Source organism: Haliotis cracherodii, unplaced genomic scaffold, assembly GCF_022045235.1.
Source record: "Haliotis cracherodii isolate W230 unplaced genomic scaffold, xgHalCrac1.p SCAF_3, whole genome shotgun sequence".
Taxonomy (NCBI): domain Eukaryota; kingdom Metazoa; phylum Mollusca; class Gastropoda; order Lepetellida; family Haliotidae; genus Haliotis; species Haliotis cracherodii.
The window spans coordinates 24605997-24622669 of record NW_027266286.1 but is presented as its reverse complement, the minus strand read 5'-3'; the positions used below and the strand labels follow the sequence as shown (position 1 = coordinate 24622669).

The 16673-nt window shown below is 39.0% G+C and overlaps 1 long non-coding RNA gene across 1 annotated transcript in view; it reads right to left on the bottom strand.

The window, feature by feature from the left end:
• The window catches only part of LOC139473928 (uncharacterized), a 39527-nt gene extending 23142 nt beyond the window's left edge, over positions 1–16385 (bottom strand). The window contains exon 1 of the long non-coding RNA XR_011653973.1: positions 16262–16385. This is a non-coding gene — a long non-coding RNA (uncharacterized lncRNA). The remainder of the gene's footprint in view (positions 1–16261) is intronic.
• Positions 16386–16673: the final 288 nt, after the last annotated feature.

Genomic DNA, 16673 nt, shown 5'->3' with positions numbered 1-16673 from the left:
AGAGGGATGTTAGTGCAAATGGAAAACATACTGCACGAACAACCAATACTGCATCCTTAAATTCGCTCTGAGGATAACACGCACCTGTACCAAGTTCCACTGACCAAAAGTAATACCTTCTCGAGATAGGCGGTTAACATACTTTTTTCCAGTTATGACCTTCACCCTTGACATCCCTGATCAATTTGTCAAAATTTTCCAGGGACATTAATGAGAAACACATGATATCCCTAAGATTGCCAAAGCACCACGTGGTTTCAAAACCACTACATGCATAAGACTTAAGAAGTATCTGCAAAGAGGGGTGTTAGTGCAAATTGAAAACAACCTTATCTTAAAGTCGCGCTACGGTTTACATGCACATGTACCAAGTTTCACTGTCCAAAAGTAACACCTTCTCGTGTTAGGCGGTAAACATACATTTTAATGAGAAACACATATCACTTCTTTTGCAAAAGCACCACATGGTTTAAAAATCAAGGTGCGACTGTGGATCAAATTCAGAGAAAACTTAAAACCATTCATGTTTACACAGGGCTGCTAATATTAAATGAAGTGTTAATTTTGGATTTAATTTATTTTGGCAAAATGATGATTTGGTATCTCCTTTGGGGAAGAAAGTTTGTCTCGATGTGATGCCAACATGCTCCTCCCGTCTTTTCCCTCAAGAATCAAGCGTTTGTGATCTTATCAGTGAATCGAGTTAGATCTTTGACAAAAAGGAATGAAGTGATTTGCAATAAATAGCATCTCTATTCTAGTGGCTAAAAAGGTTATTTGTGCAGTAGTGCAGACTGTGATATGTAATCAAGAGAATCGCTGACGAATCCCTCACTGCATGATAATTCAAAGGTCAGAAAACATCAGAGAAAAAGCATCAACATTCTGATATGTATTTATGACATTGTTACTGGTGAAGAAGTGATGTGGTTAACCGAGAATATATTCTCACCTCATTGGTTAAACAGCATGTTGTCCGGGCTAAGGACCTTGGGAATCAGTGTAATCATCGTGTGCAATGAGATGCTACACATGGGACAAGGTACTTTTCATCACAACTGTGTTGTGTGCCATTCCAAACACTGGTTCAACCGACGCTAGCCTTTGTTAACTTACTACCTTAGGGCAGACAAATAGGTCTTGCGAAGTGACTTGATGTATGTGTTGACAAACGCACCAGACAGAATAGAGTTAGTTTTGTATAGCATGCGATGATACGATTTCTGGAACACAGACCTGTATGCCACAAATGGTTAGTGACATATATCTCAAGAAGCACGTACATGTGTATTCGAGATAAAAGTAAACCTGCAATGTGACTGAAAAAAAGATCAATGTTAATTTACTCAATCTTTCCTACATAAAGAGAGATTACACAGGCCTCAGGTGTTCAGCTGATAATGACGCGTGTTGTTTAAAGCGCAGTAGAGAGACTCGCATTACGTGAAGATCATTGTGTGTTTGCGGGGAAAACAAGAATAACATCAGCTTGTAAACAAGTTGTGAGTTTTGGAGAGAGATGAACTTTACATATCAGCCAGATCAAACTCCGTGCCGGTCGCATTTCCAAATGAGGAATGTCATGACATTTGCTTGACGCACCATTTGATGTGCTGGGGACGTTGAGGGAGGGGCTGTTTTTTGTTTGTTTGATCAGGATATATTGTCACTGCTTTTAAATCCCATAATAACATTTTTTACATAGCACATATTTGGTTTCAAAGCAGGATATCCCGCATGCCCAGTGAACTATTGATTTTTGTGGATAAAAGCTGAGGGCCAATTATTCTATCCATGTGACCTTGAATGATTTAAACAATCCCAGGATAGCCCCGCCCAAAGACTATCAAATGGTCATTCCCTAAAGATTAAAACATTATAAAAATTGTCGTATGAGCGCATCGATGTTTGTTATTAACTCAAGTAACATGACCCCATCCCCTTCCACCAAGAAAACTGTTTTGAAGTGAGTGAGTGAGTGGGTTTGGTATAATGATAATTAGAGGTAATAGTTAGGGACAAAGCTATTTACGAGCACCAAGCCACGTAGAAGCTGAAAGTAACTGTACAAACATGTAGTTACTAAATTGTGTAACGTTCATACTTGCTTGTAGAATTCCAAACACACTAAAATACTTCCGTTTCGGAAACTGATTTGTGAATCTAGCCAATTTCGTGTTCTCGTTCAATGGGATTTAAAATAAGTGGCAAAGAAACGAGTGTAAATATCCCTTTGATTGACGTTTCGATTGGGTCCCCGTTTCACAAAGCGATACTAACGCTATGACATTCCTATGGTAAAGTACAGGAGTTAAATGGTCTTAACGCTTCGATCACTTTGTGACACGGAGCTCTGTTTATTCTTCATGAAACCGCCGTGGCGTCATAGTCCAGGATAAAGAAATGGTTTAATTTGTGTTTCGGCATTCTGAAATTTTCTGTTAAAAGATGAGTATTTAAGGTTGTCTGCCAATGGAGTTGATGGCCACAATGATGTTATCTCTAATTTAAAATCAATCGTTTAGGCATGAGGGGATTTGTAATTCGTCATTTTTTTCGTTTGATATGTTGTGTCTTTTTTCAGAGTGTAAATATTCCTGAGCCACCTTTGCAGCTTTGGAAATTGAGAATTATAAACGACAAAACCCTTTTTTATAAGCATACGGAATCTCTGCTAACAGCATAGTCGATTATACCATTCCGAGATAACTTCATTCAACACTGAGAAAATGTATAATCTTCTGATACCACAGTACACGCATGTTGTACTGTATGTATGCGAGTAGGGTTTTACGCGGCATATTCCAGCAATATTACAATCAGGGACACTAGAAATGGGCCTCATATATTTTACGAATGTGGGGAATCGAACCTATGCATTCGGTGAAAAGAACGAACGCTTTAATCATCATCTATTGCCCAGATCTCTATGTAGTTGTCTAGGAACATGAAACTGCTTCCTCTCTCTGAGGGATAAAGATGATTCAGTGTTGTAGGACAGAGTTAGTATTGTTCGACCGATCGACACATCTAGTAATGATGCCAAAATCAATTCAAGAACAGGCACATAGATGGTACTGCCTTTGAGATTATTTGTAACTTGTAAATTGTGTTATCACGGTTCAAGCAGTATGTTGTGGTTCAGGGGATGTTTACAACAGAAGTCTGCGGAAAAATCAAAAACTTCACGTTGCTACTCAAAAATAACCGAAGTTATCAAACCCTGTGACCATTCAACATACATTTCGCAAATCTCCACCTGAATCCTCCGCCACTTGTAATTCATTCTGGTGTCAAATTGGCAATTCTTACAATAATGCACTTTCACATCTTACTTGTCAAATTATAATGATGAATATTTTGAAAGCATATACAAAGAAATATATCTCCATATCACCACATGAAAAAGAGTTGAAACAAAGTGAATAAATCAGGAAATTCTCGCCTAACAAATATACAGTGATCACAGTGATGCAAAATAGGTCAGCACGGGCTAATCTTGATTACGAGTCCGTGTCGTGTTGTTGAGATGCTCCACCCTCTTCAAACAACAGAAGGGGCGGTCGGGTAGCATAGTGGTTAAAGCGTTCGCTCGTCACGCCGAAGACCCGGGTTTGATTCCTCACGTGGGTACAATGTGGGAAGCCCATTTCTTAGGTTCCCAGCCGTGATCTTGCTGGAATAATGCTACAAGCAGCGTAAAACCATACTCACGCACTCTATCAAACAACAGAACCAAACAATTTTAAAATGAGTCATTGTTACAGATTATTGCAAAGAACCTTTTAACGATCATATGTTTCTCACTGACAGCGTCGTACGCATTTAAAGCTAAGAGATTCGCGTACTGAAAGTCGCGTTTTGAAAGACATTTTATTATGGACACACCATTATTGTATTATTTTATATTAAAGTCAGTGAAATGTAAGTTTGATGTAAAACTGATCTTCATTTATATTTACCAAAACATATTTTGCTTGTAGTACTATCATAAGGGAAAAAGGAAAGGCTTTAATGTCTTCAAAATGATATAACAAGTACAAGTATCTAACAAAAAGAATACCTGAAGACACAGAAGGTTTTAGCGTATTGTAATGTTTATTAACATCCCATTGAATTGTTCTCCTATGAAATTCCTTTATAGCTGCTGAGTGCGGCGTCAAACAACAAACAAACTTTATAGTTTCATTTATCACACTGGTTCAATTTCCACGGAACAGACATCCCTTGTGTCTAGCTTTAACTGAGTATTTCAGTTCTATAGATGAACACCATACTCAAAAGCCAATAAACTTTATGTGTGTTGCAGTTCATTTTGAAATATTTCAAATATTCCTGCAAGATTATTATGGTCGAACATAACTATACAGTATAACTTAATATGAGTGCATATGTTACATATTCCCTTCGTTATGGGATTTAAAAACAAACAAACATGAATGATGACTTTATGCTTTAAATGTGGGTTGCTGTTTAGTGGACGCTTGGATTCAATTTCTTTAATATTCTTCCAATACTGCTTTCGTGTTTGCTGTATGGTGCTAAATCAAGGTCTATTCATTGTCTTGAAGATGAAAAACTAATGGTTGCGCCAAGCATCGATCCTATCCCTAGCTGACTCTGCGAGTACAACACAAAGTCGACTGCCATCAAACCAAGCGACTACTATTAATCAAGATATCAATACATGAACACAGATTAATGACATCCAACAAGGTACTATTGCTTGTGTTGTGAACTTCCGACTATTCGATGTGCAGGAAGTCGTAACGCTATCAATGTTTACTTTCACTTCAGAATAAAACTGATTCTCGGTTGGATAGGATGAAATAATCCTTACATTGTTTTTGGTAGTGAAATTGACTAACACTCAAATCAATATATGAAGCAACGCAATCATTTACCTCAACAAGGTTTTAATACTGAAAAAAATCACGGCACAATGAAACACGCCAAGCTACTCTAATGATATTTAGAAGACAGGATTTATTTTATTTTTTATTTCAAAATATTTTTGTGTTCTTTCAAAGTGACATTTTGACAGGATACCAGTCAGAAGTGGATGAGTTAATCCTGTCGTCATAATGAAATTACATTCAAGGCGAATTGTACAATTGTTAATTGTACAATTTAATGACAATACCACAACTACAAGCAATGCTGACATTTTGTAAAGACGTCTTAGGAATTTGTTAACATGAACTCATACTTTTAAAAACAAATAACGAATGTAGTGTGATCTTAATATCCATGTAGTGTGAAAAAGCAGTTCATTATGATACATATCGTGTGCCTTAAGTCAAATGAAAAGATTGCTATATTGGCATTCCTGATCATGCAGCTTTTCTGTTGGAACTGACTTCGCCCTCGTGGAATACCTAAAACATATTAATCTGGTGGCATAAGTGGTAACAGTATGCCTAAACATGTTTCAGAGGGGGTAAATGAGAATACGGGGCCTTAAGTATTGGAATAATTTTGGAGTTATGGCAGGGGCAGGGGTAATTTGCCTGAATGGGTTATTACGTGAGCGGTGATATTGTTAGGGTTTATGAGTTGGGGTGCTATGAGTTACGGGTTATGCTTGATATGAAATAGTAATTGTCTCTGCGATAGATATATGATGAATTAATGAGTTAGGCATTCTGCGCCTATTTTACTATGAGGTGGTTGCAGTGTCATTGGTAGTGTTTCCGGTGTGTGTATAGTTCATGATTACATTCTGCACACTTTACAGTGTTTTTAAATTTTGTGTTAATGTCTATTTTGGGGATGGCCACGAGTGGAGCCAAGGTAATGTTAGATGTTGCTCCTCGTCTAGTCTTAGGTAACATCTGCTCTATATAATATTGTTCGTCACTTAACCAGGTACATCTTTACTATGTAAATAATATTTCCCTTCGTATCAGACAAATGCATAATAAATATCCGTTGAATATGCCTTCAGGTAACCTTTACATCTTACATAACAGTATACTGCCATACAAGTACCTAAAATGTCAACTGGAACCAGTGAGAAATTTCCTATTGAATAATTAATACAATCACATCGATTTCCGGACAATCTCTAAAGTTTCTTGTGCCAGCAATATCCCATAAGATGAATTGAAAAGACAGGATCGTGTTTTTAACTGATTGGCCTGTAAGAAAAGCAATGTTGATAAAGGTTGCTGACATTAATTGCTGTGGCTGTTTTTTGTTTATGCAACTCCAGATCGATATTACAGACATTACTGCAAAAGATAATAGATTGTTTTGTGCATAGAGGTATGCAACTGTTTAATTGCATTGTTGTAATGCTTCATGTTTTCATTGACACATGTATTCACTACTTTACTTAACGCCTTAGAATTGGCCCATGTTACCTGTCCTTGAGCAGGTGGCCAGGCACAAAACAAACAATACCGGATCTGGGACGACCACGATTGCTGTTACCGACTGGGACAAACGTGATTGAGGTCACTCACTATATTGCTAACAACCTGATTATTGTCGCAGTTGAGTCATCTTGCAACAACACAAGCTGACAATCCTGTTTGCAACATTCCTTGCCCTTCATTTGTGGTCACATGAGGAACAGTTGCTCATTTGGAGAATGAGCCGATATCAGCCGATAGCTGATATCGGCTAGCGAATATTTTGCACCAGCATTCTTCCTGATTTGCTCAAACGACACTATGTACGGATGCCGAAGATAATGCTTCCAGAAATAATGCTGAACAGGTCGCCAAAACGCATTCCACCTTTCTCTATAGATTAAAACATACTTCAGACAAAATGGTGAAGTTTATGCCAAATATTGTACATGTCGACTAACTTTAGCCTTTCATTGTGTCCCTATTTGGAATTCAACGAAACAACGAACACAGGGCATATGCTACAATTTGAAAGAAGGTCACCGTGACCTACTACTGTTGTACAAGGAGCGTGACCACTTGTCATGTTTCTTAGTATTCAAATAATATAACCACTACATGCACAAGACTTAATGAAGATCTGCATATCTATATATTTTAGTGAAAATTGCAGTGATGTCATCAGGAAGTTTTCCAAGGGACATTAATGAAAAAATCCGTGAAATTGCCAAAGAACCATGTGGTTTCTAAAATCTAAAGTGCGGCTGTGGATCAAATGCAGACAAAACTTAAACCATTCCTGTTTAAACAATACTGCTTATATTAAATAAAGCTTTAGATTTGACAAGATGCTGTTTAGATCTCTACTTTAGGAAAGACGTTAAACACCATGAAAGTCTGCCGTTGCGAGATATAAAGGCAACATGCTCCCCTTATCCACTGCCTCAAGAATCAACCAATTGTGATCTAATCAGTGAATCGAGTTGGAGCCTTGACAAAAAGGAATGAAGTTATTTGCAATAAATAGCATCTCTGTTCCAGTGGCTACCAAGTGTATTTGTGCAGTTGTGCAGTCTGTGGTATAATCAAGAGAATTTCATACGAATACCTCACCGCATGATTATTTTAAGCTCAGGAAACATCCGAGATACAACATCAACATTCTGATATGTTTATAACATTGTTACTGCTGTGGAATTGATTTTCGGGGGTGATTAGCCGTTATCTGGTGGTAAACATAGAGAATATTTTCACATCATTGGTTAAACAACATGTTGTCCAGGCTAAGGATCCTGAAGACATGGGAATCAGTGTAATCATCGTGTGCAATGAGATGCTACTCATGGGACACGGTACACCACAACTGTGTTGTGTGTCATTGCAAACACTGGTTCAACCGACACAGAAGTGTTAGCCTTTGTTAACTTACTACCTTAGCGCAGACAAAGAGGTCTTGCGCAGTGACTGAGAGTATGTGTTTACAGACGCATCAGACAGAATAGAGTTAGCTCTGTGTAACATGATATGATCAGATTTCTAGACCAGACTCGTATGCCACAAATGGTTAGTGATACATGTCTCAAGTAGCAAGTACTTGTATATTCAAGATGAAACAAAACCTGGCGAGATAACGTTCATATTCTATTTGTCAGATTACCTGGTAAAAGATCCAAAAGAAACGAAAGCTACAAATAATATATCCTGTGCACTCAAAGGCAAGATACAATAATCGATCGCATGAAATTTTGAAAGCAACCAACAAACTCCCCTTGAAAGTGCATAAGAATCTCCTCATCATTGGTAAGAATATCACAATGATAAAATTTATTTAGTTCACGATGAACTTATTGTTGATGATAATTATATTAAGTTGTGTTAATGTTTATGCACAACGATCTGCACTCGCTGTGGCCATTGTTAAAATAAATACAATATCTTAGAATATATATCACAGAAACTGCCCCAAGTGTAATGATACACTTTACATTTGTATGTTTTTATCAAAGATTATGCGAATAAGAATGTCCTTTCACATCAACAAGACACTCTAATTTCTTATTTGATGACTAAAGATTTCACTACGTATATAGTTCGCTTTAATTTTAATGGGTAGCCACAGGTCTGTGGTGCTCGTTTCATGTTCCTGCTGGGGCGATCGGGTAGCCTAGTGGTTAAATCGTTCGCTCGTCACGCCGAAGACCCGGGTTCGATTCCCGACTTGGGTACAATGTGTTTAGCCCATTTCTGGTGTCCCCCGCCGTGATATTGCTGGAATATTGCTAAAAGCGGCGTAAAACCATACTCACTCACTCATGTTCCTGCTCTGTAATCTGTATTGTTCATTCTTACAAGAAAGTAACAATGCTTACATTTTATCAACGATTAAAATTAGTGATATACATATATCTAACTCAATATGAGGCTTAGTAATATATTGTGTACTTATTCATACAAATGTTAATGGTTAACCGGTTACGTCTCTCTCGGTGTTATAAAACTGCTATGTCTGAAACATTGTTTATACATACGACTTTAGTATTGATGACATGTTTGTTAGTTACATAAGTTGGTCTCATCTCAATATGGCTGAAACTGTACCAATGCAAAGTTAAATGTAAACTGACTCTTTCATACATTGAGGGAGAATTACACAACCCTCCAGTGTTCAACTGAAAATGACGTGTATTTGTTTAAAGCGCAGCTGAGAGTCTCACATTACGTGCAACATAATTAAGAGTTTGAAGAGGTGCGGGGAAAACGTAAATAGCATCAGCTTGTAAACATGTTTTGGAGATGCACTTTACATATCAACCAGAGTGTGAAAGTAAACGTTAAATATATATCCAGACAAAACATGCACGACGGACCAAGCATCGTACCGGTCTCATTTCAAGATCAGTAATGTCATGACATTTACATGAACCAACGTTTAATATGCTGGCTGGGTCTTGTTAAATCAGGTTATTTTCACTGCTTTATATCATAACATTGCTTTTTTGTCACAGCACGCTGTTTTCATGATATCCAACATGCTCATCGAGATATTTTGTTCCGTGGGTAAATCAAACTTCCGGTAAACATGCTTATAATCATGTCTTTGCAACAGCATTTTACAAAAAAAACAAATTACGGTGGCGGCACAAGTGCCTAACAACACTGCTGTGAAAGACATGGAACGTCACAAAACGAAGTGTTAATCAGTGTTCAGTTTTAAACATGTATCTACTGCCTCAAAATGAACTTTTTCACTTCAGATACATCTTTTTCAGATTTCTTAAAGCATTCTTCAGATAATTCCCTACAGACCCGCACCCATTTGCGCACATCAAAACAACTTAGAATGTCTATGATACAACTTCAATGGTCAAACAAAAACGGATAAATTCTAAAACAGAATAGATAGAAGAAGGTTTTGGCATTTTGGAAGTTTTTTTTTCGTGTTATTGACGTGTGCTGATATACGTAATATTTTCGTAAAGATTATTTTCATTCAACGTTATTTATTTATTCCTTATGGATACGTATGGGCTTTCTAAACGAAATGCAGCTGAAAAAGGTAGAACAAGATTCATGAAAACGTCATTCCTCAAGGAAACGTCATGAGATGCTATCGGTACGTTCTGACTTATTGGAATATAAAACTCATCGTCTGTTCCAAAGCAGCAAGTAAAGAGGTGATGTTTTCGGAAAACGCAATTGCACTTGATGCTATGTTTAATCAATATAAAGACTATTACCCATATCTACACTCTCGTGTGTGCTCATTGGTACCATATTATCTTCTAACGTCCCCATTCAATATTTATGGTGTTTGTTAAAATCATGGAGTAGGAGGGTGCCCATGGTTCAACAGATAATTCCCATACGCCTTACCATTCTGCAATGTAGATGATGAGTTTCCCTTAATCAATATCTGTTCATTGCCTTGATGATAAAACGTAATGGTGTTTGAAAGTCAAATATCGACCCTCTCCTAAATTAACCGACAGAGTAACTAGTCGACTGCAATCAAACTAAACTACTCTCATTAATCGGGATCACCCGTGCACCCGTGAAGATCAAAGTTAGAACAGGTCTTCAGCAACCTATGCTTGCCGAAAAAGGCGACTGTGCTTGCAATAAGTGGCGACTAACTGGGTCGGGTGGTCAGGCTCGCTGACTTGGTTGATGCATGTCATCGATCCCAATTGCGTGGATCGATGCTCATGATGTCAATCACTGGATTGTCTGGTCCAGACTCGATTATTTACAGATCGTCGTCTTATAGCTGGAATATTGCTGAGTGCGGCGTTAAACAACAAACAAACAAAACATTATTATGAATGTTCACATGATCAATGTATGGACAGTCTTTGCTATGGCGATGTGACATTGTCACTGCAAATCAAAGGTTGCTGCTAATGCCAAGCCAACAACTTAATAAATGTACCATGTATGCCTATGTTTGCCCAGGTGCACAATTGACTTTCCTTTGCATGTGTTTGTGGGACAGGATATGCTCACCTTTTCGCAAAATCTGGTATCATCACTAGTTGATTCATTAATAATAAATAAAAGCGACAAAACACCTAGAGATAAAGAGCTTATCATACAGACAGAATCGTACAATGGACTCTCTTATAGCAGATATTTGTTATGATTATGAAAATGGTTTTGTCGCCTTTTTGCATTGTATGTAGATTACGAATACTAACTTCAGATATTAGTCTTAGTTAATTAATTGAGTATACAGTTTGTATTTTTAGAATGAAATGCAGATATCTGTGATGTGCGCAATGTTTTGCAATGAGGACATCATATTAATGGACAACAGATAACGCTCAATCTTCCATGTCAAACAGTAGCAAAATTTATGCACACACGTATTACACATCAACTACAGCATACTATTACTACAAGCCTTGATTAACTGATGTGTCAGTTTCAGCTTTGAATTATTGGAGACAGTACTTCATCTCCTTGAAAACGACAAAGCGGAACGACCAAAACCCTCAAAGCGACGTCAAACACTAAATTAGAATGAATGTTTACAATGCCACTGTCGTCCCTTCGTACAAGAATGACGCATTTGTGATCTAATCAGGACTCACGTTATATCAAGACAATACGGAAATGATACTATAAACAACATCATTGTTCTTGTGGCTGCCAGGTTTTGAGCCGCTATGATGCCCGGAATATATAATCAGGAAAATCCTAGACGAATTCCCAACTACACCATAAAGATCAGAAATAATCGGACTCGAGGACAGATTATCATATTCACATTCTGTATAATTGTATGGCATCGTTACGGTTGAAAACCCGATTTTGGGGAAATTTATCAACCGTTATCTGTTGTACATGTTAAACAGGGAAATATTTTCACATTATTTGTTTTAAAAAAAACCATATTGTCCTGCTTTCGGAGCCTGCGTCTACATCCAAACAGTGTACATCCAGTCACTAGTTCAGCTGTTGGCATTGAAGAAGCCCTAAACCCCATAGACGAAAGGGGGCATGGGTGGCCCAGTCGTCTAAGGCGCCGCGATTCACTGTGCAGAGTTTCGTCCCTTGGGCACGCCAGAAACCTATGATTGTGGGTTCGAATCACGGTTCGCCCCGATTATGTTTCTAGGTTTTGTCAGCATCCCGGAAGTGGTAAACGTCTGAGACCTGCATCACTTCGGGCTTTCTTCCCACATTAAGCTGACATGCACGCCGTGATATAACTGGAATACTGTTAAAAGCGGCGTTAAAGCCAACTCACTCACTCACTCGAAGAAGAATAGTTTAGCATTACAAAGTAGACACAATTTATTGATATCTGAAAAGGATCTATGCCGAAACGTCGCCATTACAGAAAATAAGGAGGTTTTTATCCATAAGTTGGGTCTACTTTGTCTTACTTGAAGAAACAGACCCCAGCTTATTACTTCGGTGAATCTCTGTTACGTCCTAACACTGTTAGAAGGAGTAGTGCATGTTATTATTTAAGATTGATAACACAAGTGGACAATGTCAGTCCATGTTTGTCTTAAATAGTGTCACCCTTATAACCATTTCCTGTGTAATATTTGATAAACATATAAAATCGGTGATATATGTGTGATGAAATCAAATGTTGTTGATAGCATCCTCATTACCTTTTTAATCGCTATTAGAAATCGATAGAGACTTTGCAAAAGGTTCCAGAGATACAAATCCTATTGGTGCAGATACCATTAATTGATTCATGTGTTATTCATGTCTTCCTGTTGCAGGGGTACTGCTGTGCGGCGTTAAGGCAACAAACAAATACTTATTAGTACCTTTTTTGAGTTGGTGGCCTGTGCTACCGGTAAGGCTAGTTGGTTGGTTGGTTTGCTGTTTAACGCCGCACTCAGCAATATTCCAGCTATATGACGGCAGTCTGTAAATAATCGAGTCTGGACCAGACAATCCAGTGATTGATATCATGAGCATTGATCCACGCAATTGGGATCGATGACATGCATCAACCAAGTCAGCGATCCTGACCACCCGATCCCGTTAGTCGCCTTTTACCAAAAGTATGGTCGCCTTTTACGGCTAGCATGGGTGGCTGAAGACCTATTCTACCATAGATCTTCACCGGTAAGGCAGGACATGGTTTCATCACTGATCTTCATTGATCCATTTATCTCATTTCCACGTCGAATTTGCCTTTTACGCCTTTCGACGGATAATAGATACTGGTTATTGAAATGGAGAACATGACAACACCTTGAAACCCATACTTAAGGAATTATGTTATAATTATCCAACATCGAAATTATGAATAGCTCCCTTGATACAGAATATATATTTCGTCCGGGTTTTATCCTGGTCTGTAAGACAAGGAGTAGACTAACATCTAGTCTCTGAAATGAACATATCGTATAGAAAAAAACAGTTGTTCAGTTATCTTAATACAAATATGATAAAAGGGAGCCCAGTGACTCTCTTCATTTTCAGATACTGCAGTAATCTAGATTTGTATCAGGGTCTGTAAGACAGACTAGACATGGAGCTTCAAGACACATGATAGCAGATGAGGCAGGGCAAGTTATATCACACTGAGAGACGAAGTAACTCACGGGCACTGTAGTCATAGATGAACACCACCTTTTTTCAGAGCCAATGTTATCAAAATGAGCTTCAGTTGACTTTCATTTCCACGTTGCTTTTATGTTTCCCCAAATACATGTTTCAATTATCCTTTGTGGATTTATATGGTATTTCTAAACGAGACTCAACTTCAAAGAGAAAAAATATTATCATTAAAGATGGACACATCATGCCTTCGGCCCTTTCAGACTTCACTGAAATATTCATCCTGGTCCTCTGTTCCCAAACAGCATCCGAAGGAGACGACGTTTTGGGAAACCCTTACTGGGATTTGATCCAATGTTATCATAATGATGACTTTATTACGTTTCGCTGGTTCTTCCACACTCTTTTGTGTGCGTCGTCCGTGTGTTTGTTGCATGTTTGGTAATCAATATCTGCCATAAAGAACCAGTCTTCATGAGAGTTCACCAAACACTGATACTGTCGACCGAAATAATTTAACACAAAGGCGACAGCCATCGTATCTAAAGGACTCGCGTTATTCAAAACATGAATACGTGAACTGAGCCTGGCGACACCCGGCAAGGCTCCTTGTACTTGAGTAGGAACCGTAGATTGGAGGTACTGATCACTGAACTCTTCATGTTTAGTTAAGTTAAACTGTTTGGAGGCGGTACTGGTGGCCCAGTCGTCTAAGGCGCCGCGATTCGCTATGTCGTTGCGTCTCTTGGGCACGCCAGAAACCTATGATTGTGAGTTCGAATCCCGGTTCGCCCCGATTATGTTTCTAGGTTTATAAGCACCATGCCCGTGCTCGTGGGTTTTACCGAAGTGGTGAACGTCTGAGACCTGCATCACTTCGGGCTTTCTTCCCACATTAAGCTTACACGCCGTGATAAAACAGGAATACTGTTAAAAGCGGCGTTAAATCCAACTCACTCACTAAACTGTTTGGTCTTTTGTACGGTAACATCCCCTTTTTAAAGAGCGTGTGTTATTATTATGGGGATATTCGTTGAGACTTAATTGTATGAACAGCGTGTGTTATTATTATGGGGATATTCGTTGAGACTTAATTGTATGAACATGTGTGTAACTATACCCACAGTCGGCATATGTTTCTCCCAATAGCTAAGTTCATTAAACCTGCTCACAAGCCAAGTTAACTGAGTCACATTTGTTTCCACTGGCTGGTCGGTTGGTTGGTTTGTTGTTTAACGCCGCACTCAGCAGTATTCCAGCTATATGACTGCGGTCTGTAAATATTCGAGTCTGGGCCAGACAATCCAGTGATTATATCATGAGCATCGATCCACGCAATTGGGATCGATGACATGCTTCAACCAAGTTAACGAGCCTGACCACCCGATCCCGTTAGTCGCCCCTTACGACCAGCATAAGGCAAGCATGGATAGCTGAAGACCTTTTCTACCCCGGTATCTTCACGGGTCTTTTCCACTGGCAATGGGCATATGGAACTGTACTTCTACATGGATATGGTATATTGTTTGTGACATGTCTCTTGACTATGAAATATTTCTTCCAAACCATTATCAAATGTATAACCTTTGTTCAGAACACATGGCATACTCTGACTGTCATTTCCAAATTCACATCACTGTTCGTCAAAGTCTTTCTAATGTGAAATATTCGAAACTGTTGTGTTTGCTTCACACAATGTTTCAAAGAGAGGAAATTGATAACAGGCGAAATAACTATACATTTATAACAGATAATTATAAACAGTCACAGGAACAAGACAACAGAAACAGTTATCTGCATACATGTACGTTTTACCAATCAACAATGAGGTGAGGTGAGGTGAGGTGAAATGGGGTTTAACGTCTAACGTCTAAGATTATTGCACTTATATAGCGACGTGCATGTACGTGTGTGTGTGTGTGGCTGCTTGTACTAGTCCGGACTTATGCCGATATACAGTGCTAGCCCGCTGCGATACCATGCCGCAGTTTAACAAGAATACCCCACTCAGCCACAGTATACTGACTCCGAGCCGACCAGTCCTTGTTTTAGCCCCTTAATGCCGTGCGCCAGACAGGGTAACAACAAGTACTATCTTTTAACGTCTTTTGGTATGACGCGGCCGGGGATCGAACCCCGGACCTTCCGCTCTCCGGGCGGACGCTCTACCGCTAGACCACGGAGGCGGTCACCATCAACAATGACCATAAAAAGCAAAAAGCGTTATTTGGTTATTTTGGTCCAATCATCTGGCCTCTCGTTGACATTATTGGAAAGTACCTCCCCCCACCCACCCCCACCCCCCCCCCCCCCAACCCCACCCCTTTGAAATTAAAGGAAACATTCAAAACCTTGTAAGCGAAATCAGTCGCCGCGAGCTATGATGCCGACATTGATTCTCGTATTTTTTCCCATAATAACCAACAATTTGTGATCTAATCTGTGAATCGAGTTACATCTTTGATAAAAAGGACGAAGTGATTTGCAATAAATAGCATCTCTCTTTTAGTGGTTGTCAAGACTGTTTTTGCAGCTGTGCAGTTGTGCAGTCTGTGATATGTAATGAAAAGAATCCCAGACGAATCCCTCACTGCAAGATAGAGATCTGAACACATAGGACTACAAGATTGATTTCTGACAGAGAAAACTCTATAGTCTCATTAATAGTCTGCTAAAGTGTTTATAACATCATTACTGATGAAGAAATGATTTTCGGTTGCTGGACATCATCTGTGTGGCACATAGTATCTTCTCACATTATCGGTTGAAAAACATGTTTGTCAGTCTGACGAACCTGAAGACATAGGAAACAATGTAATCAGCCCGCTCGTTGACACACAAAATACACCCTCTAACATCTGAAATGTACTTACAGGGACGAAAACATCGGTTCCAGTGACACGGGCGTTCTGACCTTAGCTCATGCCCTAAGCTTCCCGGGCATACAGGATGGGTGTTGTGACATGGCATCAAAGAGATACTAACACACGCTGTGATGGGAGGTACATATCACGTATGGTTAGCCAGAGCAATCCCACTGAGATATAAATAACACGTCGTAGCAGATGCATACGCGTATGCTGCGATGTTAGCGGATGTATACGTGTTTGCTGTGATGTCAGCGGATGTATACCTGTATGCTGTGATGTTAGCAGGTGTATACGTGTATGCTGCGATGTTAGTAGCAGGTGTATACGTGTATGCTGCGATGTTAGTAGCAGATGTATACGTGTTTGCTGTGATGTTAGTAGCAGATGTATACGTGTATGCTGTGATGTTAGTAGC